At 48.0% G+C, this 22,473-nt stretch overlaps 1 long non-coding RNA gene across 3 annotated transcripts; it reads left to right on the top strand.

Moving 5' to 3' along the window:
- The first annotated feature begins 1,646 nt into the window (after window positions 1-1,646).
- On the top strand, window positions 1,647-21,496 carry LOC105605025 (uncharacterized). 3 transcript variants are annotated; one of them, XR_009598479.1, is made up of 6 exons: window positions 1,647-7,465; window positions 7,808-8,526; window positions 8,935-9,053; window positions 9,190-9,236; window positions 13,775-13,840; window positions 15,468-21,496. It is a non-coding gene; the product is annotated as an uncharacterized LOC105605025 (long non-coding RNA). The 3 variants fall into 3 exon arrangements; XR_006058060.2 differs by lacking the exon at window positions 8,935-9,053 and having other exon boundaries at window positions 7,808-7,877; XR_009598478.1 differs by having other exon boundaries at window positions 1,647-8,526.
- The last annotated feature ends 977 nt before the right edge of the window (window positions 21,497-22,473 follow it).

Here is a 22,473-nt window from a genome sequence, read left to right as displayed (position 1 = left end):
CACCGATCCAGTCTCCCTGGATGGAAAACGTGTCCTGACTCCTCTTCCATTGCACCATCCCATCCTCCAGGAGGGGTGACATCCCTGGGAGGCAGGCTCTTCTGACCTTCCAGAGAAAGTGCTCTGTCAAGCCTCGGCAGACACCAAGCCCAAACATTAAGTCAGCCCAAACACTCCGTAGGATGCTCTGGTCCCCACAAAGTACTTGGGACTTCACAAGCATCAGCTGAGAACCTGCTGGGTGCCAGGCATGGGATGTGCTTTGGTACAAGTTATTTGAGTGAATCTTCCCAGAAACTTTTGGAAGCAAAAAAGCCTCCTTCCCTTTGCCAGCTGTGAAAGTGGAGGGCAGAGGGCTTCAGCTCTGGCTCAGCCCTGCCAATGGTAGGGGAGGAAGCTGCGTTTGAGTTGGGTGGCCTAACGCCTCCGTCATCTCTCCACCGCAGAGCACAGTCTCCTTCTTGCTGGTCCCCGCAGCTTCTAGCTTTGAGAAGGGGACCCTCAGCACCCTCTCCACTCACAGACCTTCTGAACTCTGCTGCAGGGTCCTCCCCAACCCTGGACTTGACTCCACCTCACCCAGCTCTGCTACCAGGGCACCCAGGGACCCTGGCCAGACCCTTCCCTCTACTGTGGTCCCCTTTCCTTGTGTGCTCTATGCTGAGTGTGGGGCCCTTTTATATTTACAATAATCACTTCCATCTCTGGCCTCTCCTCCTCTGCGGGCCAGCTGTCTAGGGCTGGGGAGAATGACTTCTCTCCATGGGCTCTGGAAAATGTTCCTTGGGAATAGCGGTTCAGACTTTCTCCCTAGTCACCAGCCCTGATTTACAAACCAGATCAAGTGTATTTTCTTTGTGAATCAAGAGTGGGTGGAGAGTAACCGAGCAGGAGCCCCTTCCGTTGTTGTCATGGGATAAAACAGCTCAGCTGAATGGGCTCTCGGACGATCCTTGGAAGGTGGCTTAAAGCCAAGAGGAGACCGTGGGCCTTTTTCCCTCGAGGGTTGTCTGCTCCCTCCCACAGCTTACACATTTTTTTCATGGGCTCCACACTGCTCTCTATGCCTGCGGATGTCCATCAGTTCTTGTCTGTTCTGAAGCCACCAGCCCCTCCTTGGGGTGAAGGACACAGGCTGTGCTCACTTTTGCTTTCAGATCTGGATTTAAGTGTATCAGTCAAGGGCCCACTAGGTGCCAGGCCTTGAACCAAGCACTTCCTACCTTCTCTTTTTTCAATCTGAGGCTGAATGCATTAGTTCATTTAACAAGGGAAGACCTGAGAGTCAGTGGGATGAGATGCATGTGTGGGGCTGTGAACTGGTGGGAGACGGAGTCGAGGCTAGGACCAGATCGACTGCTTTCTTTTCTCATCATTCTTATAATTTCCTCATAATCCTTTTGTTCAGTTTTACCCCAGCACGGCCTCCACTGGTGTCTACTGGACTGTAAACTCCTTTTCAACCTCTCGTGTCCGAAATACCGGTTTTCAGTTCTTAGCACCTAGGAAGGTGACGATCCCAAAGACGGGCTGCAGAGAAAGCCATCCAGGATGGGGACACCAAGGTACTCATTGCCCAAGCTTGAAGGACTCAGCGTTGAGTGCGGCCTCTAATTTTGACTATATTGCTCAAAGAATATTCTGGAAGCTGCTGAGTCTGAATCTAGCCTGCTTGCCTCTCTGGATTTAAATCCTGGCCCTGTACAATGTAACTGTGGGACTCCAGACAAGTAAACCGCTCTGTGCTTTGGTCTCCTCATCTGCCAGTAAGGCTGATGGTAGCTCCTCTATAGGGTTGCTGCAGGGATTAAATAAATTTGTATGTTTAAGATGCACAGAACTTAGTGGTGGTTAGTGGCAGTAAGCATTAACTCGTGGTAGCTGTGGTGGAAATGGATACACTGGGTCTGAGGAGGGGACTGGACCATTACTCTGGCTTTTTTTTTTTTTTTTTTGGCTCCTGCCAAAATATCCAGGGCTGGGGTCCAGATGGGGAGCTGTGGCCTGAGGGTCCTGTCTGTCCCGTCCTCTTTTTCCTGTCTGGCTGCCCTGGTGGGTACGTGGAGAGCAGGAGGTGGGGATGGGGTGGTGGGCACGCATTTCTGTCCTTGGTTCCTGGGAACCAGCTGGGGATTACATATGAGACCCTGAAAATTCCAAGATAATGTTATCCAGATCCGGGGCTCAACACAGCTCTGGTTGTGATGAATTCCAAATGGTGCAGAGGGCTCGGTGCCCGGGAGCAGCTGGGGAAACTGGCGCTTCCTGGACCCGGGAACCGTTATCAAGACGACACGGCCGGAGACCCCGAGGAGCTCTTTGAGCTCCTCTCAGCCTGGTCTCTGGCAGGCAGTTCCATGGTGCCCTCTGGGCAGCCAGCGGCCCAAGTGGCAGTACAGGAATTTATTCTGGGGCCCTTAACTTAGTGACAAGCCCTACCTTTCTGTGTATTCATAACTAAGCTCTGGAAAACCAGGTTGGGCCAGGACGTTAAGGGCAGTGTCCAGTTGGCTTGCTCGGCCTCCTGCCCCATGCTCACCTCGCCCTCCTTCCTTTCTGCCTTAAACGAGCCCCTGCTGAACTGATCCAGGCGCGGGTGGCCGGCGCGGGGGGCGCCATTGTGGTGAAGCCCGCGTGACCTCTGGCCTTGAGTCCTTCTTCAAGGGAAGGGTACAAGTCATGGGTAATGCAGTGTGACGTGGGCTGTGAGCTGCTTCTACAGGAGCCTAGCCCGGGCTGGGGGTGTGTACGGGGTACCTTGGAGGGGTTGCCAGGGAGAGGTGGAAGCTCAGGTATGGACAACGGGAGTCAGTCAGACAGAGGAGGAGCATGCAATAGAGAGAGTTGCAGGCAAAGACAGCGGTGTCTGCAAAGCCAGAGCTGGACGGTGGCTTGTGGGGAGTCAGGAGGAGGGGGCATGCGGCAACAGCCGGCAGCATGTAGTTCCCCCTGGCTGGGCATCACACGTGCCAGGGTGGGTGGCGACGGTACACTGGAGAGGTGGTCAGCAAGAGGTGAGGAGGCCTTGAGAGCCACCTATAGATTTTTTTTATGCGAACCATCTTTAAAATCTTTATGGAATCTGTTACAATATTGCTTCTGTTTTATGTTTTGGTTTTTTGGCCAGGAGGGAGGCACAGGGATCTCAGCTCCCTGACCCAGGATTGAACCCACATCCCCTGCACTGGAAGGCCAAGTCTTCACCATTGGACCACCTGGCAAATCCCCATGCTATGGACATTTGATTCTACACCAAGGGCAGTGGGGACCTGGGGGAGGGGTTGTGGTAGGTGAATCGAATGAGCTTATTCCTGCTTTTAGGAAGATCACAGCTGGAAAAGATGAAAGGGGGACCAGCTTGGATGCAAGGGATCATCCTAGAGCTGCTGTTTCATCTAGGAAGAAGGAAATGGTGACTTGACCCAGGGTAGTGTCTGGGGATAGACGGGGACAGACAGATTTAACAGTCATTTAGTGCTTCGTGACTGAGTTAATAATTGAATGTGTTAATAATTGAAAGGAAGAGAAAAGGCTCAAGAATGGCAGCTCTCTGCAACATTCCCACCAAGGTTTGCCTGGCCTCTTCTTGCATACCTCCAGTCACAGGCAGCTCACTACACAGCTGTTTCACATTTAGTAGTTGGACAGGGAGGCCTGGCGTGCTGCAATTCATGGGGTCGCAAAGAGTCGGACACGACTGAGTGACTGAACTGAACTACTTCAGTTTAAATCTGTCCAGATGTGCATCTTAAAGCTGCGAAAGCAAATGTAAGCCTTGTTCACTAGCAGCTTTCCAGGCATTTGAAGGCAGTTTAGTCGACACGTACTCATCTTTTTACTGCCTTCATCATTTTTGTTGTTGTTGTTAGTATGAATGTTCTCAGACTTCTCCATCTACTGTGGACATTACATCCTCTTCTATTTTTGGCAAACAAGACTATCGAATAATAAATTTACAAAAAGAGCTACGGTTGTCATGTTGAGTAGAATGGCCTCATCCCTTAGTTCGGCGTACTCTTTTCTGGTAGATGATTCCAGCAGGGAGGCAAATTATAATTAGTAGGTCACTTGGTAAGCATGAGAACAGAGTCAAGGGAGTTAACTCACTGATGTCAAGATGCTCAGAAAGTAAGTAATTTGTCCAAAGTCAAGCTAATAGAAGTAGCTCAGGAACTCAAGTCTGGGTCGGTCTGGCTTCGGAATGCAAGCACAGTGCTCATCCAAGGAGGGTGTTGTGGGTGGTAGGAGGTGGGGTGGGGTGGGGGAAGGAGGGGACAGAAGCTCAGGCAGGAGGCAGTGTGGAATTCCAGAACAGAGCCCGGTGGCAGGAGTGGGGAGCGAGAGGCCCAGCGGAGATCAGTTTGGGGGTGGCTTTCATGAGGGAGTGAGGGATTTTGAGGATCTGCTGATGTCCCTGGAGGGTGGAGGGTGGTCTTCTTGGTTTCCTGAAGGTGCATCCAGAAGAGGTGCGTCAGCAGTGGTGGTGACAGGGGATGTTGAGCCCAGATGTGACGTGGTGTGTTGAAGGTGCCTGGGAGACCCCTGGGACAGGTCCAGCCAGCAGCGGTTCCCTGCAGGGAAGCATCACTGGCCTGCCTACCTCCCCTGTGACTCCTCGAGTGCAGAGCCCTCCTCCAGTCCCTGGACAAAGGATCCCTATCCACTCCAGCCCAGGGCCCCACTCCAACACAGCCAAGGGTACACTTGTCCCACCCGGGGCCCACTGCCTCCTACCACTGAAGGGCCAGGCCATGGTCCCCAGAGAGCTGCTTCCAGGAATCACCACGCTGACTGTCACTGGCATGTCCCAGGGCCTCTGGGGTCATCTAGGGATGACAGGGCGGTCCTTCTGGAGTCAGGCTGGCGGATCTGGAAGAATATGAGTCAGAACAAGCCCAGAGAGGTTCAGGGCTCCAGTAGCTTCTTGCAGTGGCTGTAAGGACGTGGCTGGGCATGGCTGGGAGCTCGGTGAGGCCAGAACTCACCTGCACAGACGCTCTCACCGGCGTTGGCTGATGCTCTTGTCCGGAGGCGGCCCTGAAGGCTGTGTGGCTTTAGAAGTCTCCTGGGCTCTCTGAGCCTCTGCCTTCCCCCTGGACACCCAGAGAAGTGATCTCACTGCCTTTCCTCCCTGCTTTCTTTACAGAGTTGTTGTTGAGAGCAGATGAGGTAACAAATGGGAAAGTGCCTTCTCAACTGTACTAAAACGCCACGTGAGAGGTAAACAAATCCAGTGCGCACATGCACACATACCCGACAGAAAGGCACAAAGAGAGACAGACACAGAGACACAGAGAGAAAAAAAGAGGAATAAGGAATGAGAGGGAAACAGAAAGACAGAGAGAAGAGATCGGGGGTGAGGAAAAGAGGAAGAATAGGGAAATTCAAAAGGAGTAGAGAAAGAGGGCAACAGAAGGAATGAGCAGAGGTGGGCGAGTGAGGTCTGGGCCTGGGGCCAGAGGGCCAGAGTGGGGGGTACAGGGAGGGGGCAGGAGGCAGGAAAGGGGCCTGGACTGGGGGCCTGGCTGGCCCTCACTCCTGAGCGAGGTGCTGCAGCCTCTGGCTGGTGACCCCTTGGTTGGCATGCTCAGAGCATGGAGCCAGGTCCCCAGGCTACCTGAGGGCCAGAAGTCTCGCGGTGCCCCTGAGACTGCTATGGCCAGCGGATGCACCCAGGTTCTGCCCGCAGGAGGCCCTGCAAGGAGCACTGAGCTGTGAAGTGAGGCTCCAGGCTGCCCAGCATGGGTGGCCCTGCTCAGAAGTGAATCCATTAGCAGGGTCCTGGATGCTGGCTGGCCCTGAAACATGCCCACTGAGTGCCCTCAGCAGAGCACCCCTTTCTCAGCCTCAGTTTCCCTTCTGGAAGATAATGCTCCCGCAGGGTCCTGACTCTGAGTTCAGAAACCCAAGCAGCCTGGCATCACTCCCCCTCCCTTTGAACAAGGGCAGCCGCAACCTTTTTCTACTTTGGGAGGATTATTTTAAAGTTGAATTTACCTGTCTTTCCATTTCCTCTTCTCTGTGTGCATGGCCTTCGCCCACCAGTCCCTCCAATCCCTAGACTGGCTCTCTCCTCCCCATATATAGCTCGGGTAAAGCCGGGTCCCTAGACTACCCCCTGTGGGGCAGGATTACATTGTTAGGAGCTGAATTAGACTCAAGACAGCTAAATGGCATTGTCTGGGCCCTAAGGTTCTGGAGAGAGGAGTTTAGGGCGTTCGGAGACCTACACAAAGCATTTTCTTTTCTAGGGGAGGCCCCTGCTCAGCGAAGAATCCGAATCATGAATCCACAATGGGCTGGCACGCTCGGCAAAAGTCGGGGGTGGGGGTGCCTTGGGTGAAGTAGAGTAAGATGAAGTCACCCTACCCTCTCTTCCCTCAGCTGGAGCCCCCTCCCTGCCCAGAGTCCTATGAGCAGGGCTGTGGAGCGATGTGCCAGCTGCCCTCACCCATCTCTGCCCAGAATCCGGAACCTCCCCAGATTTGCCAGCAGCAGCGCCACTGGCTGGAGTCTTGTGTGTAAGAGTCAAGTTACACAGCTGGCTTTCGAGGCAGGAGGGCCTCCTCTTTTATGGAGAGTACAGAGGTCTCCTGTCCAAGGTCAGGCTGCAGGACCAGGGCAGAAATGCTGGTCTCTTGACTTGAGAGTGTCAGGGACAAGTGGCTCGTTCCCAGGGTCTGCTTCAACAAGATGGTACGCCTTTCCTGAGGAATGACCTATGGAGGTGCTGAGTGCAGCCAGTCCTCCGCGTGGCATTGGAGGGGGCGATGGTGACGATTGCGGTGATGATGGTGCTATGGTGATAATGATAATGACAGTGATGATGGTGGAAATGGTGACTGGTCTTCAGCCTCAAATTCAACTCAAAAAAAAAAAAAAAAGAAAAGAAAGCAGGATGAGCCTGAGTTGACCTCTGCTGAATTCCGCTCCCCAGTGCAAGGCCTGGCATTTATCAAGTGCTCAGTAAATGTCTGTGAACGGATGAATGAATTCACCCACTGCGCTGAGAGTCTCAGTGTGTGAAGAGCTTGGGAAGCATGGGTGGTTGGAGCCAGCACCGTGGCGTGGGCTGCCCCCAGGCATGACTTGGGAGGTGGGTAGGATGGCTGTGTGTGAGGAGGAACCGGGAGAGATGAGACCTCTTGTCTCCACGGACATCCCTCCCATCCTCTGAAGACTGGCACCAGAGAAGAGGCTGATTCGGACCTGGGCTGAGCTCTGGGTGTGTTACAGACACAGAATTCCTCCCTCATTTCTCTTGTGCGTGTTTTGGCCAACTCTCTTACCTATCCCCTCTTTCTCAAACTTCCTGCAGGTTCCTGCCCAGTCCCAGGCCACTGCTGAGATGGAACTGTGACAAGGCTGATACCAAGGAGAGAAATGCAGTCATGGGTCACAGGGACTCACTGTCTGGGAGGGAGGTGACCACAATCTTAGAATTGTCAGGGGACTGGATGCTCAGGTGGGAGTTGGGACCAGGGATCGGACCCAGGTGGGGAGGCTGATCCTTTCTTCCTAGAGGCGGGAATTTGGAAGGTACTTAGGATCAGGAGTCAGGGAAGGGAACGTTGATTTCAGGCTGAGGGAGGCACATGTATTGAGACAGAAAGGTGTGGTGTGCTCACATAAGTGGTGGGGCTGAGCCTTGCGTTGCTGGGGCACAGGGTGGGCTTGGTAGAGGTGGGGCTGGAACACTACGTTGGAGTCAGACTGTGAGTGGACAAGTGCTGAGGTACTTGGAATTTTTCTGAGGACAGTGAGCAGTTACAAACCATTGATGATCATGATTTTATCTGTGATTTAGGAAGAACATCCATGCCAGATAGAAGGCTGATTAGAAGGACATATGGAGAGGATGAGAGACGTGGAAGGAGGTGAGGACAATGTTGTTACTGATGGAGACAGTGATGAGGATGGTGAAAACGGTGGGTGATGATGACGATGGATATGTTGGTGATGATGAGATGGTGATGATTTGATGATGGAGGCGGTGTGATGATTTCAGACCCCTGACCCTAGCTTAGGCTCTGCTGTGTGACACCCTGCCTCCCATCCTTGGGGTATGGGTGTAGGTGGTGAAGGAACTTACCAAAGGGGGTCCCTTCTCTTTTCTCCCTCAGCAAGCCCTGCACAGCCCCCAAAGCTGTTCAGAGTGAGAGGTCTCAGTTGGGCAAGCTCCAAGGAGTGAATATGGAATGGGGATTGGGAAAACCCGTCTAACACCCAATACTGCCTGAAACTGGGTGGCCGATCCTGTCCAGACTCATTTAGCGTGTGGTCTTGCCCACCATGGTCCCAGATGGGACCCAGCTGCAAATGGCAGCCTGGCCTGCTCTGCCCTCTCCTGCTGCAGGCCCTCTCATGCACCAGGCTGGAATGTCCTCAGGAAACGGGTTACCTCTCTCCCGGGGGTGCGTCTGGATTCCCGTTTGCAGCTCCAGCCAGGATGTTTTGCAATGAGTTTGGAGAAAGCATTCATTCCGGGAAGAATCCGGGAGTGGAATGCTTCCTGCCAGCAGGGGTGTGGGTGAGAGGGTGCAGGGCTGCCTGCTGGGCTGGGGCTGGCTGGGGTGGGGGGTGAGTTGGGCAGGGGATGGTGCTGGCTGCCTGGCTGGCCGAGTCCTCAGCCCTCAGGGACTTTGGCGGTCTTCGGGCTGTTTTTCTGTGTGTCTGCTTGTCCACCTGGCTTAGAAAAGCTGGCTGGTTCAGGCTAGTCTCCTAAACTCTTTGCCTACTCTAAGGTACCTTGAGCCTTGTTTCATTTTATTTTTGAATGTTTTTGAATACCACTCCAAAGTGATTAACGAATGAAAAGGTATAAACCTCCAACCCTCTGCTTCTGAATACGCCCTCAGGGCCCCAGTAAATAAACTGCCCCCAGCCCCTGTTTGTTGTTTATTAACCCAGTGTTTCTATTTGCAAAATACGCAGCTACATGGCTACGTTTGGATCTCCTCCATTTCTTACTCCAGCAGAAGCATTCTGTGTGCCTTGCTTTGCACCCTGTTTTTTTCCACTGAACAGTGTTACCCGGAGATCTAGCCACACAGGTAACATGGAGACCTGCAGGGTCTTCAGTTAGGAGGGGTTGAGCCATAATTATTTCAGGCTTTTGAGTTTTAAAACCCAGATGCCTACAAACAGTGAGCTGATTCTCCGGCTTGGCTTTTTAAAATTGTTTTCCAGGACCCCAAACAAAGGCGGGCGAGTCTTCCCTTCTCTGTACAGCCCAGGTAAGGCTATGGTCTCCTGTGTGCTGTCTCTCCATCCCAGGTGGGCGGTATTATTGTTCACGCTTTGCAAGGGAGGAATCTAAGGAATCGAGAAATCAAGTAACGCACCCAAAGGGATAACTAGTAAGTGATGAAGTCTGGGATTTGAACCCTGAGCAGTCTGGGTCTAGAATTCTTCCTCTTGGTGATGTCACACCGCTGGGGAAGATAGAATTCCCTGATCCCACATCTTCAAGAACCAGATGGAGCCCAGAGAGGGATGGGGACTTGGTCAAGGTCACACAGCTATGCACCATCAGCTCCTGGAGGGGAAGCATCCCTTGGTCACTACTGGGTACCTGATGCTCCCCCACATGTCTGTGCGGGCTCCCTGGTAGGACATCTCTCCTCTGCACTCCTAGGCTTCAAGTTCTTGGTGGCTCCTCTGCCCACTTACCAGGCTTAATGTCAGTCTCACAGAAGTTCGCCACTAAACAACAGAGTCATTGCACAGATGGACAGAGGGAGGCAGGAGGGAGAAGGGGAAAGGTCACACAGTCCAACTGCAGCAGAACTGAGGTGGGTTCCAGGTCCCAGGACTGGTAGTCTGGGCCTCTGTCCAGGCCCCAGCTTGCCCCCATCCAGTACCCTCCTGACCTGGCCGTGTCTATGCACCTCCCCTCCCAAGCTTCCTCCTGGCTTCCTTCAAGATGACCGTTTCTTGCCTTCTCTCAATCCTCGTCCATGTGTCAGGAGACCTCATTCCCATTAGTGTTCATTGGCTATGGCGGCCTCCACTAGCCAAGGGGCTTGTGCATGAAATCTGGGCAAAGCTGGCAGCTGAAGTGACATCTTCACCAGTGTAAAACACAAGGGTTAACTGTGTATGTGTGTATTTTATCTCAGTGTGCATGCATGCGCTATGTGTCTGTATGCACACGACACACACGTGTGCGCGCACACATGTCTGCACACATGTATATGTGCACGTATGTGTATACACGTGCATTGCATATGTGTGTCAATATGTCTGTGTGCATGGATCGTGTATAGTGCATATATGTGTGTACGCTTGTATATTGTGCGTGCGTGCATGCATCTCTGTACATACGTCTATGTGTGTGCACGCATTTATGCGTGTGCGTGTATTGTGCCTAGTGCGTGTGTGCGTGCGTGGGCATGTGTGTATTGTGTATATGTATGTGTTGTGCGCATGTGTGGGTGCGCATATTCTGCATGTTTGTGTGTATGTGTATTGTGTAGTGCTGTGTATGTGTGTATGTGCGTGCATGCATGTGTGTGTATTGTGTATATGTATGTGTTGCATGCATGTATGTGCATGTGCGCGCGTGTGTTTACATGCACACGTGTGTGTGTGCGTGCGTGTATGGCAGTCAAGGCTCAAGCACATAGACCTGCAGCCTTCACCCCATGAGAGCTTGATGTTGAGCCTTTTGTGTTCTCCCAAGAGATGCAGTTTGTAAGACCCACAGGTCCTGAGTGGCCTGGAAATTCCTTTGGCACTTGGAGGCGGGGAACAGCCTGTGGCGGGCAGCCACCTCTGCTGGTGGTCTGGGTGTGGGTTCAGGCCCCAGGGAAACTTAAGAGCACACCAAATTCCTGCTGGGTCACTTCTAGTAAGCATGAGTTCTTAGAGGAATCGCTTCCTCCTTCTGGTCTCAGCTTGCCCACCCATAAAGTGGGGCTATAAGGCCTGCTTTGTTTTACTCTCAGGGCCTTATGAGGAGGAGATGAACCTGTACCAAGAACTGTAGCAACTTCTTCCCAGTTCTGTGATTTCCAAGTTTTGCAGGCACAAGAAATCTCACTACAGTGTTGTCCTATATATGTAGATGTATACTTGCATATACCCACTCCGGTGTTCTTGCCTGGAGAATCCCAGGGACGGGGGAGGCTGGTGGGCTGCCATCTATGGGGTCACACAGAGTCGGACACGACTGAAGGGACTTAGCAGCAGCAGCAGCATACTTGCGTATGAATAAGCCTGAATTTAACTCTGCATAGAAATGTTTGGAGGCGAGGGTCATGTGCTTGAGTGTGCAGGTGCTTGTGTGTGTTGATTAGGATTTCCTTACCTAACTTTGCGTACCCTCTGCACAAGATTTGGCGGGTCAGCTTAGCCTTGACTCCTGGCTGGCTTGGCTTAAATAAGCCAGGTAACCTGAGTGGGCTTCAGTTTCTTCATCTGTGAAATGGGTCTGTGAGAGTGGCCACTTACAGGGTCTCGTGGAGTTTTGATGGACTAAGCTCAGAATGCTCTTGACACGATGGGAAACTCACAGATCATAGTAATAGTTCTCAGTTCAACAAGAACTGGAGGAGAAAGAGTATGAATGCCATCACCTCTAAGGCGAATTATTATAGAAAGGAGGCTCATATCCTCCAGCTCCCGCTCTCGGATCCTTTGCCTTGTCCAAAAGCCTGGATTTGACGGTCTTAACTATTTGATACTTGGGGTGGGTTTTTCTGCTTGAGCGCGAGAGTGCTGGAAGCAATTGATGGGAGAAAGAAGTTTTTGGATAGAGCCACAGAGGCCCTTGCTTTCCTTTCCTGGATGTTACCTTTGTTGCAGAAGAGAAGCCCTGTGGCTGGGATCAGAGAACCACACACGTCTTACAGAATGTTCCTCTGTCTCTAGTTGCTCTTGAAAACTGCGGTGCTCCACACTCACCAGGAGGGGTTCTATCCTCAACTGAGTTTGGAAAACATTGCAAACAGACCCCCTGGGCGTCAGCATGCTTACTTGTATTGTAAAGATGCTGTAAAACGTGCAGTAAACAAGTAATTTCAACTTAGTTTAACCTAGCATCTCCCAAATGCACTTTTCCTTTTTGCATAATCCTTGCTATAAATCTCTGCGGAATGCACCCTGACAAGCACAGATTCGCAGAATCAATAGTATGGAAATCCACAAAGCCACGTGGCTCTGGGTCACCCTTCCAGTCAGGCAAATGATATGTCATAAAGCAATGCTTCTCATATGTCAGTGCGCACACATGTCATCTGGGAGCTGGGGAAAAGGCAGATTCCAAGTGGCAGGTCTGGATGGGGCCTAAGGTTCTGCATTTGTAACAAGCTCGCAGGTGATGCCCCTGCCGCTGGGCCCAGGACCACACTTTGGTAAGATTACAAAGAGGCCTCTGCTACCATGGAATTTCACCTGTGTCCATCCTTTCAACGGTATTTGGAAACTGGTGGCTGCCAAAGAAGTCCCCAAATCAGGCCATTAGACGCAATCACCAGGGACGTGACCTTTCTCTGCTGGACAAGCTGTCCTATGAGGGGGAGCCTAGGCTGGGTTAGCAGCTGCAGGGAATGCAAGGACCAAGGTTTCGAGGGTAGAAAAGTCCTTCGGAGCTATGAAATCTTGGCTGAGTCTGAAAAGACGGCAATCGAGTCACACTCCTGCCATCTCTCCTGTCTGGGCAAATAAGGCTGGGATTGTTAGTGTTTTAATTAATTTATTTATTAATTTTTAAAGAGACATTTCCCCTTTCTTTTTCTTGGGTCTGGAGTCATTAAACAGGGATTAGCTGGATAAATAGAGGAAGTGATTTTTAAACTGTTTGCAAACTTAATGTGAAGAGCCCAGCCTTGCAAATTATCACGTCTAATCAGAGGCCCTTGCTTCACTGCTCCAGTAATTGTACTGGTATTAGTCAAATTCTTGTTGTCTCCTCATTAGCCGTGAAAAGGAGACTCAAGATGTACTTCATTAGAGTGTCCTGGAAATATATTGCTAATGTGGAGATGGAGGCAGAGGGAGGGAGGGAGGTGGGGGAGGGGTGGAGGGGTGGAGCAGGAGTGTGTAGATCCGTACCTGACATCCGGCAGGTCTCGCCTCTCAGTCCCCTCTCTTGCCTGCCTTTGGGTTCAACTCCTCTCTGGGCAGCAAGGAGGGTGGGCCAGCTGAGATCCGAGAGCCCTTTCTGTCTGACACTCTTGAGTTTATGGTTCTAAGTTTTGAGGCTTTGGAGGATGATCGGTACTGGATGTTCCTTCAAATCCGGAAACTTGGGCTTTGTCAGGAGCTTAACCAAGGGTGAAGAGAGCTTTGGGTGGGCAAGGCTGGCCTATGCTTCTCCTTTACTCTAAGGCAAACTGGCTAAGTGCTCAAATGTCAGCCAGACACCTGCCGCTTCCCTTGATATTTTCTGATAGGAGTCGTAATCAACCTTTTCTCCTCCTTCCCTCCCTCTTCCTTTCTTCTTTCCCTCCTACCCTCCTTTCTTGTTTTGGGTGCATTTTCTTCATCCTCATCATCTTCTTCCTTTTCTTCTCCTCCCTTTTCTCTTTCTTCTCCACTTTCTCTTCTACCCAACATTTATTTATGGAGCGTATAATCCTAGAGCTATTTGAATGTAAATTGGTTGAAATAAAGTAAAATGAAAAGGCTACTTCCTCATTCGCGCTAGCAACGTAAGGTATCAAATGCCCACTTGCCACATGCAGCTAGTGGCTGCCACAATGGACGGTGCAGAAAATTCTACTGGACAGCTGTGATCTAATCTCTCTCTGTTACATCTTGTGCTCATCAGCCCAAGGGTAAAGAGGATGTGGAGTTGAGAAAGAGAGAATCCTCCCTCGAGGACGCGCATAGTCAGGTGAGAGAATTATCACACTTCAGCATAGTTATGAATAGTTGAAGATGGGTCCAAGGACTAGACTAACTAGCAGGGCTACCTGCACCATGGGGGTCAACTTGGGGAGTCAGAGAATCAGCCAGGCTTCCCATAGTGCAGGGACTTTTCCATTAGAGGTCTGTGTACATTTGCACTTGTTAGGAAGATGAGAGTGGGCCACCAGTGCCCCTGAGCCTATGGCAACTTTACTACTGGTGGGTTAGCCGTGAGCCCAGTGGGCACACAGCATATCCGTCCTTCACCCCAGCAGCCACAGAAGACTTTGTAAGGTTTGTTGATTATCTTTCTCTATAGGGACCAGGTATTCCTGGGCTCGGGTCTGGTGAGTACTTAACTCGGTGTCTGGGAGACACCTTCTACCACCACTTACCAGAGCACCTCTCTCTCCTCTCTCCCCTAGCTTTCTTGGAAGCCAACCCCAAAGCACTGTGTAGGGCAATGAAACGGGCTTGGCCTTCAAGATTTGAAACATCTGAATCTTGATTTATGCTGCATCTTGCCCGAACTACATAAGTCACTCCATGGTCTGAGCCTCAGTTATGACAACTGTAAACTGGGGATAATAATACTGACCTTGAAAACTTGTTGTTAGAATTAATGACATGGCGTGCTGTGGAGCTGTGGGAAATCAAGCAATTCTTCCTTCTTCTCCCTCCCTGCCCCCTCTCTTCCTCCATCCCTCTATCTCTGCCCCCAGCCCCTGCTCCCTCCCTTCCCGCTTCCCTCTCTCTCCTCTGCCCCACTCTTGCTGCAGCCAGGAACTCTGGGCTGTCCTTATCTTTGGCAGAAGCCCTTGGTCTCTCCAGCCTTCTGGATGCTGACCTGCCATCCTCTGTGGCTTGGAATCCAATTTCTCTACTTCTGAGAGGATAAAGGGCTGAGTCAGCTCCACAGGGAATCACTTTCGAGGTTCCAAGGAGTCTGGGGGCCTCAGTGCCAGCAGTCAGGCTGCTAATGGATCAGAATGGATTCAGGGCTGATGACACAGCCCTGAAATGTGGCGTTCGCTGGAGGAGTCACAGTGGCTTTTTTTTTTTTTGTTAATAACTTCCACACAATACGTTTCCTTTTCATCAGGAACTGGTTGTCTGCATTTCTGGCTTCCGGTAACTTCCTCCTTGGCCCCAAAAGACCACAGAAGGATCAATTAGATGCCCCGGGTGCTGAGGGCTGGCAAGGGGCCACAGCGGCAGCCCTGGTCCTCTGTCCCACTGTTCTGGGTGGTGTGGAGGGCATGAAACTGCCAGGAAAGCCCACTCCACTGGGTTCTCAGACACTCTGGGCCTTGCAGACTCAGACTTGTAGGTGCATGCAAGTTAGAGGGAGGAAGAGGGTGAGAACTTTGGACAAGATGACCTGAGAAGCCCAGAGAGGTTAATTGACTTGCCAAGGGTCACAGATCAGGTCAGATGACCCAGGCTAGACTCTTCTTCCCGGGGTCCCTTACATACTGACCCTTAATCAATCAACCGTCAGTGCCCACCCACTACTTGGGAGACACGGTGGGGCTCCCAGCATGTCTATTTTACTGTATGAGTCTGTTTCCAAAAGAAACACATGGCTTTTTTTGTGACAATTGCCTTACCAGCCTGGCTGCCAGCCCAGGGTCGCGGGAGACGATCTGGACCTCACAACCTCCATCGTGCTGCTCCTTCTCCAAAGGCCAGCTTCCTCTTCTGGAAGCTAAGGGTGCTGGTAATGCTGCCGTCTTGGATTCCCTGCAAGAAGGCAGAAAGGAGGTACCATGTCAGTGTTCAACAAACTCCTGACTCAAAATAACCTTTTATTTTTAAGGAAATGTTATGGTAAGTTCTATAGGACTGATGGACTCAACCTGAGCTTCTCAAAGTGTGGTCCCTGGACCAACAGCAACAGCATCACCTGGGAATTTGTTAAAATGCAAATTTGCAAGCCTCAACCAAAATTCTGAGGGTGGGGCCCAACAATTTTTATTTTAACAAGCTCTCCAGGCAATTCTCATATCTCTTAAGTTTGAGACCCTCTGGGCTAGACTTTTCAATTTCTGTGCACCCAGAGGAGGATCATTGTGGATGGGGATGTGCGCTTATGGACCATCTCCTAAGAAGGCATTAGAAACGGACATTGGAGGGTGAGGAGTTGCTGGGTACTAGGAGGCATTGAGGTGCCAGAAAGGTGATCAGGAGCAGGAATGTTGAAGACAGATCTGCCAAAGCCTGACCTGCTCCCACCAATGCCCACAAAACTGGGAGAGTAAGCACTGAAATCAGGACCAGGATTCAGATTTGCCCCTGACTGAATATTCACAGATGCTGTCTATACTGGGTAAGAGAAATCAGGATGCCCACCCATCCATCATCCATCCTCTCTTTCAATTCAAAATTTATTTATTTGAATTAATGTTATTTGAACTTTTATTCTGTACCAAACATTCAGCTATGCCCTTGGCTTGCATACACAAGACAATCAGGGATACTAACTTGTGTTCACTGACTAATTTCAAAAGTTGTGATTTAACATCTATTTTAATGAAAACAAGTTCCCACCAAACATCACTATCTGAAATGTAAGATTAAATATTTCTGTGTGGCATGAGACAGGAACAATATTTAAATTTAAGGTTCATTCCCCTCTTTGAAGAGCTTGGAAGGCTAGGTGTAGGATTAGACAAGTGTCAGAGGAACATCACCCAGGGGAGGGTTGTGAATAAGCTCCTTAATTGTTTAGCTTTCAGAGTTTCCCACCTCTCCTTCTTATTCATTTTCTGATTTAATCCTGAAAACAATACTGTGAAGTCTGAGGAAATTCAGACTCAGAATTTAAATAATGTGCCCCAAGCTACAAAGGAAATAAGCCACAGAACCGTGAGGAAATGGAATCTTCAGATTCTCCCAAACCCAGAACTCACTATGCAGACTTCTATTCATAATAGTAGATCAGGCACTGTGTTACCCGAGTTCCATTTTGGGGAAGGTGGGACCCTTCCAGGATATCCAGGTGACCCATGCCACCCGTGTGTAGGGGCAAGCATGGAGCTGCATTTTACCCAGAAAGATACTCAGGAAACCCATGAGCCACTTGCCAAGAAAGGTCACCCATTTTCCAGCACGTGCCATTCCCCAGAGTCACTGGTCTCACCATCAGGCATGGCTACCTGAGATCAGGAGAAGAAACCCGTAGCCTCCTAACACCCGGTGGTTCCCAAGAATTTAACACCTGACCCATGCCAAGAGGTCACGGTGGGGAAAAAATCAAAACACGCTCTGGTAGTAAAATCATGGCTCTTTGAATTATATTAAAACACTTCAGCAACCTTTCATATAGAATTAATTAACATAAACCCCAGCATCCTCATTGCTATAGAGCCCTTAAGTGGTTGCCAGAATTTAATTAGACTTAACCTTTTTTTTCCTACACCAGTACCACTTTATAATAACTGCAAATCATTATTAATTCCTTTGGTGTTCACTGTAATAACATTAATCATGATGAACTTCTTTCTGTAGTAATGTGTATGTAATATGTAATTCCATAGCAATTTAGTATTAGTTAAGGCTAAATTGAAATTAATTTCACAAAAAGATACTATTTGTTATTGGATCCTGTATATTCATAAAATAATATTTTAGCACAATTTATATTGAGGTGGCCAGATCAGGAGACATTTGGCCAACTGCTAAAAGTTCAGAGACAGAATTATTTGCTGCTGATTACTGGAGCGTACCTGATTGCTGATGTCTCGCATCCCAAGGTACTTGAAATAACAGATCAGAAAATGGGTAAGCTGTGATAGGATGGCCCTTTGAAATTTAGTACCTTATCAATCTGAAGGCATCGCGTGGGACAAAAAATGTGTCTTGGAGTGCTTTCCAGAACTAAGCCTGTGATTTATTATCTCAGATCTCAAGATTTAAGCCACGTTCTTGGCTCTCCCAGGTCCAGTCTTCTCCTCTGTAAAATGGTTACATCATCCCCTCACAGCGGTCTTCAGGGATTGCAAGGATGTGATAGATTTGAGTGATTTGGAAAATTGCAATGCTCAGAACAAGCGTGTGTGGCGCTAGGAAGAAAAATAATGGTCTGTGTGCGCTTCATTTTGTTTAATTCCATTCATTTTTGTGATAGAATATTTGGAAGCGGAGATGCAGAGAAGGAAAAAGAAGGGCTTTTAAAATTTTTATTTTTCATGAAAAAGAAACTTTATTTTTTTGCTTTTGATTTTGATGTAGAATTCAGACTTTACTGAACATTTGCAAGACTAGTACAGAGAATTCCCAAATACCCTTCACCCCAGTTCCCCAGAATGTCAACATCTTATTTGCTTGATCCCTTTGTCTGTGTTATATCCTGGCATTTTGTTTTTCAGTTGTTACAGACAAAAGCCCCTTTACTGCTAGATACTAAAGAATGTACTTTTCCTAAAAACAACATTTTCATAAATACTCATGGTTTAAGGACCCAAATCAAGAAGTTAGTGCTTATTCAGCACTAAGGAAGGCCTTTTTCAGGTACCAGCTCTACTTGTCACTCATTTTTAGGCACAATCTTGTCCGAAACTTTGCCCTCTGCTGGGCCTATCCAGACCCTCTTATGTTGACAAGCCTCTGGGGACTTTTCTCCGTTCATTCATCCATTCATTTTACTGGGCGGGAGTGGAAGACACAAAGATGAATAAGACATAATTCTGCCTTGAGGAAACTGGCGGTCTAGGAGACATAACTATAAATGGATATTTAAAATATATTCTAACGAGGGCAGTAGATTCATGCTCAGATCACAGTGATATTATCAATAAAAATAAGTAGTGGCATATAAGGTCTAGGGCTTCCCTGGTGGCTCAGCTGTAAAGAATCCTCCTGCCAGTGAAGGAGAGGCAGGTTTGATCCCTGGGTCAAGAAGATCCACTGGAGAAGGAAATGGCAACCGATTCCTGTGTTCTTGCCTGGGAAATCCCATGGACAGGAGCCTGGCCAGCTACAGTCTATGTGCTCTTGAAAAGTTGGGCACAACTGAAAGTGAAGAGGAACTAAAAAACCTCTTGATGAAAGTGAAAGAGGAGAGTGAAAAAGTTGGCTTAAAGCTCAACATTCAGAAAACGAAGATCATGGCATCTGGTCCCATCACTTCATGGGAAATAGATGGGGCAACAGTGGAAATAGTGTCAGACCTTATTTTTTTTAGGCTCCAAAATCACTGCAGATGGTGATTGTAGCCATGAAATTAAAAGACGCTTACTCCTTGGAAGGAAAGTTATGACCAACCTAGATAGCATATTCAAAAGCAGAGACATTACTTTGCCAACAAAGGTCTGTCTAGTCAAGGCTATGGTTTTTCCAGTGATCATGTATGGATGTGAGAGTTGGACTGTGAAGAAAGTTGAGCACCGAAGAATTGATGCTTTTGAAGTGTGGTGTTGGAGAAGACTCTTGAGAGTCCCTTGGACTGCAAGGAGATCCAACCAGTCCATTCTAAAGGAGGTCAGTCCTGGTGTTCTTTGGAAGGAATGATGCTAAAGCTGAAACTCCAGTACTTTGGCCACCTCATGCGGAGAGTTCACTCATTAGAAAAGACTCTGATGCTGGGAGGGATTGGAGGGAGGAGGAGAAGGGGACGACAGAGGATGAGATGGCTGGATGGCATCACTGACTCGATGGACATGAGTCTGAGTGAACTCTGGGAGTTGGTGATGGACAGGGAGGCCTGGCGTGCTGCGATTCATGGGGTCGCAAAGAGTCGGACACGACTGAGCGACTGAAATGAGGTGAACTGAACTGAGCAACTCAACAACAACAACCAAATATAAGGCCTAAGCCCTGGTCAGTCAACACGGGGACTGGCAGGTGGGCATCCAGGTGGCATCCAGGTGCGCAGTAGATGGACACTGACTGGGCTCAGGGCATGATGATATCCCAGAAGAGAGTTCTCTAGGCTGGTGGACAGAGATGGGAAATTCAGGGGAAACTCCCTAGGCAAGGAGAGAGTCTTGGAGGAAATTGGGCTTTGGCTAAGAGTGGGGAACAGCAGAGGAGTACTTTAGAGACAGGAGGCTCCCTGAGGTGTATGAGACAGTAACTGGGAGCAGTTGTGCTTAGGAAGGACACAGTCTCCTAAGAATGAGGGGGCAGACCCACCAGACCAGAACATAGGACCCTCATGGAGAGCTTTGTAAGCTGCCCTGGAGGAGCTTGGGTTTCAAAGGCTGAGAGCGGGAGTTGGGAGTGATGCAATGGGCAGAAGCATTGCTTTTGTTTTGTTCTGAGCATTAAAAAAAAGGACCACACTGCTCTGGTAAAAGTGATATATGCTGCATAAAAATTAAGCATACATGTCTGGAAATAGATCCCACAAACAAAAGACATTTGATAAATGTTGGAAGAAAAGATTTACAGGATGTTTTACGAAAAATTAATAGCCTTTATCTAAAAGGAGCTTTTTACAAGTGGATAAGAAAAAGACAAATAACATGATAGATAGATGAACAAGAAAAAGCCACAAATAACCAATAACACAGGGAAAAAAAAGGCTTTCCCTAACAAAGAATCCAGGAGATGAAAATGAAAATAATGAAAGGCCAATTTTTACAGCAAATTGACACAAATTGAAAGTATCCAATACTGGAGAGGGAAAATGGGCACTCTCATAACTGGTGGGAATGTAATCAGGGCATAATCTTTTCACTATTAAGGTTTAAAATATGCATATTATTTTAATCAGAGCCCCCAGTTTGGGAAAATGAGGCTACAGAAAAATGATATGAGAAGGTGGGGTGAGATGTATAAAAAATCTTGAATGTTCATACATCGGGAAATGTTTGAATAAATTAATGTATATCCATGTTATAGGATATTAATCACTGGCTTGAAGGGATGCCCTTGATAATTATTACGTGACTACAACAGAAAGTACACTATCAATTCACTGATGTTTAAAAAAAGTAATAATACATGCTCATTGTAAAGAATTCAAGAAATTAAGAAAACTACCTAAGGAAAAAATAAATAATCCCCCCCAAAGGTAACCCCTAGAAATCAAGAGTTATCTTGATAGCAGTCTACATAGACAGAAATAAAAAGGTGGAATCATATACCACACAAGCTCATTTTTAATAAAAGTATTAAATTTAATTTAATTTTCGTTTAAAAGAAAAAAAAGACTCTAAAGTGAAATGGAAGGAATTGCTCCATTTAGACATATATTTCTTCAGCATAAGAGATACTATTTTCTAACAGATCCCCTCTGAGGGATTATAAAAAGCATTAGGAGGTGGGAGTCAGTTTAGAAATGACATCTTTTAAATTTACACAGTATTGATGGATTTCCTGCTGAAAGGGGTGAAGGGATGTGCACTCTCCCACTTTCCTTACCTCCCTTTTCTCGCTGCCTGATGTTGTTAGTTCTATTACTTTTAAACAAAAGATTTTAAGCTTTACAACATTTTTATTCTATTCTGTAGGCATAATTATACCAGTTTTTAAGTCTCAGAAATAAATTTAATGAACTCTGTATGTAAAACCATAGCTTCTCCATATCTAAGTTCTTTATGTAGACATATCTCTTAGTTGACTTGTATATGAGAATTTGGTTCTACATCATATAACAACCACAAAACAACAATAAAAAATGATGGTTTAAACAAAATGAAAGTTTACTTTTTTTTTTTTTCATATAAAATAAACCTGAAGCAGCAGTCCAGGGAAGATTTGGCAGATCCACAAATTTATTAGGCAGCCAGGTTCTTTCCAGACGATTTCGCTGTCATTGTTAGGGTTAGTCTTTGTCCTCATGGTTTAAGATGGCTGCCAGGACTTTGCCCATCACATCGCTGTTTTAGGCAGCAGGCTGGATGAAGGCGGAACATAGATGTCTTCCTTCCCTTTAATTAGACTTCCTGAAAGTTGCACACATCACATTTGATTATATGTTATTGGTTCAACTTTGTGACTTGACCATAACTGGCAGCAAGGAAGGCTAGGGGACGTAGTCTTGCAGGTGGGTGAAATGTCTTCAGGGAAATATCAAGATTCTTATGACCAAAAATGGTGGAGAAGTAGATATTGGGAGCTAATAATAAGTCTCCACCACTGGGTTTCTACCACTACTGGCTAGATTTCAAAATCAAATAGCTTTTCAACAAGGAATCAAGAGTTCTGAAATTCTTTCATTTCTTTGCTAGTTGGAAATATCTTCCTGTGCTTCTAATTCTTGAATGACATCTTGGCTGGATGTAATACTCTTGGCTTATATTTTCTTTACATCAGAATTTTGAATATATTCCTCCATTTTCTTCTGGAATTATGTATTGTTACCAAAGATTCTGAGGTCAGTCTATCTTATTATAGCTTACTGATGACTTAATTTTTTTTCTACCTAGATGTGTGAAACATTCTTTCTTTGTCCTTAAAGTTCAACAGATTGCCAGTTTATGTCTGGATGTTGATGTTTCGGTATCATCTCCCTGCCTCCCACAGAAAAGTCCTTGGGAACAGTGTGCTTTTCAACCAACAATTCCATAATTTCTCTTTTTAGGAATTTTTTATTTGCATTCTTACATTTTTATTTCATTTATGATGCTTTCCACTAAGAAAGCTTCAGTTATTCTAACACAGATTTGTTCT

This window comes from Ovis aries, chromosome 25 (assembly GCF_016772045.2).
Source record: "Ovis aries strain OAR_USU_Benz2616 breed Rambouillet chromosome 25, ARS-UI_Ramb_v3.0, whole genome shotgun sequence".
Lineage (NCBI taxonomy): Eukaryota > Metazoa > Chordata > Mammalia > Artiodactyla > Bovidae > Ovis > Ovis aries.
This window is presented reverse-complemented; position numbering and strand designations above follow the sequence as displayed.